Here is a 4,240-nt window from a genome sequence, read left to right on the forward strand (position 1 = left end):
GTAAGAGGTGGGGGATTATAAAGGAGCATGAGGAAACTTTTTGGAGTCTGATCTGTTCATTATCTTGATGTGATGGTTTTACAGATATATACATGCACCCAAACTTATGATATTGTATACTTCTTTACGAGTTCAATTCACTGTATGTCACTTCTACCTCAATAAAATTGTGCCTCTGTTGCCTCAACACAATGGCTACCTCCCAGCTTTGTCATTAGAATCAAATGAGTAGAAACTTTTAGAATGGCTCTTGGCTCGTTAGTAGTGAGGGCTGAAAACGTGTTGTTTCTTGGGCTTCCCTGGTGGCGCAGTGGTTGAGAGTCCGCCTGCCGATGCAGGGGACACGGGTTTGTGACCCGGTGCAGGAAGATCCCACATGCCGCGGAGCGGCTGGGCCCATGAGCCATGGCCGCTGAGCCTGCGCGTCCGGAGCCTGTGCTTTGCAACGGGAGAGGCTACAACAGTGAGAGGCCCGCGTACCGCAAACAAACAAAAAAAACCGTGTTGTTTCTTACTGTTGTTACAAACACAGGGGAGGCTCAGAGGAAAGTTTTAAGAAAGGAATTTATTTCTTAGTAAGCAGTCAATATTACCACCTACATAGAAAGCAAAATAGTATAGGAATCAAATGACTTGCAAATAAAAGTAAAATTTGTTTCTTAGTTGTCCTGAAATCCGTTTTTTGTACCTTCTTTAAAAAGTGAATTTTTATCTTAAAAAATACAGTAAAAGAAAAATAATCCTATTGACAGCACAGCCAATTTCAGGTGTTAAATAAGGATGCTTGCATGACAATTTCCCCAAATTCCCTATAATTCTCATTTTGCGATGGGTTTAAATCCTTTGGAGAATCCTGGGAGATTTTCCCAGGAATACAGGTTTGTGGGAGAGAAAGAACCAAGTAGGTAGTCTTTCTTGGCTCAGACGACATTACTGTTAAACATTAATTACCGAGAACTTATATTTCCTAAGACAAGCTCGTGTCTGAGTGAAAAACCAGTTCCTGCAACCCCAGAAAAAACGTATGCAGCCTAAAGTGGTTTTTACAAAGAGACCTTGGAGGGATGAACAACTTTCTCTCATTGGTTGAAGAGCTTGCCCTGTATGCCCTATGCACCCTCGGGGTTGGCTGGGGCAGGCCCGTCGCTGGACTGCTCCCTCAAGACTGGCGGAGTCAGGTTCTCCAGGACCGCTCCCTCGGGATTGGCTAAGGAAGGCTCTCCACACTCACTTCTGTTCCCTCAGGATTGGCTGAGGCAGAGTTTCCAAGAGCAATTCTGCTCTCCTAGGATTGGCTGAGGCAGGCTGTTCACGTGATTCTCCCTCTGGATTGGCTGAGTCTCTGAAGTTCTTCCCGCCTTCTCCCCGGCCGCCATCTTGCTTCCTTTCCCCAGGCCCTCATCAGTCAGCCCGCGGTGGAGCCCGGAGGCCAGCGGGTGGCTCAGCTCTCTGGAGGGAGCGGCAGGACCACGGGGGTGACTCCCAGCATGCCTCCCCTCAAGTCCCGGCAGTTTTCCCGACCTCTTTTGCTCCCGGGCTCAGGCTGATGTCCTCTCCTTGGCCTGCTCACGGAGCACAGAGGTGGGGGACCCGCAAGCAGGGTCTCCCTAACCGGGCCGAGGCCTTGACCCCTCCCAGTGCCTCTGTGGGTCCAAGTCAAGTCTGGAGGAGCTCACCTCTGCCTCTGATCCTTGACCTTGGACATCAGTGGGACTCCAACCTGGGGTGATGGAAGATCCTGGTCTCTGGGGTTCGAATCCAGCCTGGGCGTCTGAATTTACCCAGGACTTCACGTGCATGCCTTTCTTTTCAAAACAAAGTTGAATGTTTCCCCCCTAACTTAACCAAGTGCCCTGGGACGAGGTTGCTTTTCTTGTGGCTCTGAATTTCTGCCCTTTCTATGCTCCTCGAGACTCTCCTAAAAATAGGGTCAGTGTCCCTCACAGATACAGAGCCTTTGGGCTGAAATCCAGCTTATTCAGTAAATATGGAGAAAGCATTATCGGGATGCTCTAGTCCCCAAGGAGGAGGGAAGAGAGGGAGCTCTGGGAGGGTCCAGGTGGATTTCCTCAGGGAATGAGTGCTTTCTTCCCTCTCCTCCTTAAAGGTGAAGGACGGAAAGTGAGAGAGATGCAGCTGTGTCCTTACCCACTTCTGTTCTCACTTTTTAGGTGTAAGAGGAGGGAAGAAGACATCATGAGAATACGGGCTCATGTTTCTTCTTCTGACTCAGTTGGCCTCTTTATTCTGGATGTCTGTCCTTCCTCATGGTCAAAGAGAGATGTGGCCCCTTGGATGGAGCTCCCACAAGTTTGTCTGGCGGCATGGCGGAACCGGTACTTTTGTTAGTGGTACGAATCTGGCGTCATGCTTAAGAGTTGGATTTGAGGGAAATGGTCACAGTTTTATGACCTCTGCAGGTGACTGAACTTCTAAAAGCCTCAGTTTCCCCACATATATAGGGCAGCACATCTACATGATAGGGTTGCTGTGAGGTACACGTGGGAAGAGCTTGGTACAGTGTCTTAGGCTTTGCTGTGACAAATCACTGACCTCAGATTCTGAGTAGCTCAACCCAACAGCCCTTAAGTTCTGTTCTTTTATTTATTTATTTATTTATTTATTTTTGGTTGTGTTAGGTCTTCGTTGCTGCGTGCGGGCTTTCTCTAGTTGCATCAAGCGGGGGCTACTCTTCGTTGCAGTGTGTGGGCTTCTCATTGCATTGGATTCTCTTGCTGCGGAGCACAGGCTCTAGGCACGTGGGCTTCCATAGTTGTGGCTCACGGGCTCAGTAATTGTGGCTCACGGGCTTAGTTGTTCCGCAGCATGTGGGATATTCCCGGATCAGGGATAAAACCCATGTCCCCTGCATTGACAGGCGGATTCTTAACCACTGCGCCACCAGGGAAGTCCTGGATATTCCTATTATTTTATTCTTTTCAAATTTTATTTTCAAAAAATATCTTAAATTTTGATGTCTTTTATTTATCACGAGACTTTTAAATATATTTATTGTTCACTTATTGATACATCCTGTCTTTTAATTCTCTTTTCATATCTTAAAGAAGTGACAATAATGTTGCTCTTCTCAATGATTTATAAAAGCTGCTAATACATTAAAATTATAAAGTCTTTGTTTCTTATATATGTTATAAAGACCTTTTCTTAGTTTTCTTTAAACTTAGTTCCAGTTTTTAATCTGAAACTGAAATGTGTAACTTTCTAAAATAAAAACAGTTTTTAGTTTAATGGTTTCTCTGTTGTCATATGTTTTCCCTATTGATTGTATATTTCTAAAATTCACTATGCTTTAAGAATTTTCTTTTGAATTTAAAAATGTTGAATCCAGGTAAAACTCATTTATTCTAATGTGTGAACTAGGAATTTAACACTAATTGTATTTGAGTGCAGTCACTGGTTGAGCTAACATAGTATATTGAATACTTCCCACTAATCCCAAAGGCCCCTTTACCATTTGGTAAAGTGCTAAATACCCTTTCTCCTAGGCCTGTTCTCTAGCTCATGATCCTTTTGAATTTTTTCCTTATGGTAAAAATGTCAGAAATATGCGCGCCTAACGGTTCAGCACAGTCATCTCTGGGAGAATGTGTGAGATACTTCCTCCTACCCCACTTCACTTGTGTGCATTTTGACTTACCTTCAATTTTCGTGTATTGAATCTTAAATTTTGCACCCCCGTTACTTCTTTTTCTTTCACATTAAAAAAAAATTGCTTGGGGAATTCCCTGGCGGTCCAGTGGTAAGGACCCCAAGCTCTCACTGCGGCGGGGCGGGTTCTATCCCTGGTAGGGGACCTAACATCCCACAAGACCGGCAGCAATGCCAAAAAAAAAAAAGAAAAAAAAGATTGCTTGGCTGGGCTAATTTGGTTAACTTTTTCATCTGTGTTCTTAAATCTCTCTCTAGCTGGCGGCTGCGAGGAGGCCCGTCATCTCCAGGTGGGGGTGATAGTGATGCAGAGCGGTAGGGGCTGGGGTGCTGTGGGGGTGATGTAGGGGCGGGGGCGTGTAGGGGGAGGGGCAGGTGAGGTCGGACTAGGAGAGGTGGGGAGGACGTGGGGAGCGACTGGGTTGTGGGAGTTGGGGCGATGTGTGGGGGGTTGGGGGTGGAGAGGGAAGGGCCCCGCGCAGGCCCCGCCCCACAGTGGGCGGAGCTCGCCGAGGACCTACATCGGCGTCGGGGTCTGTGCGCAGGCGCGCGTCGGTCCTCGGCGGGGCTC

The sequence above is a fragment of the Phocoena sinus genome, chromosome 15 (assembly GCF_008692025.1).
Source record: "Phocoena sinus isolate mPhoSin1 chromosome 15, mPhoSin1.pri, whole genome shotgun sequence".
NCBI lineage: Eukaryota > Metazoa > Chordata > Mammalia > Artiodactyla > Phocoenidae > Phocoena > Phocoena sinus.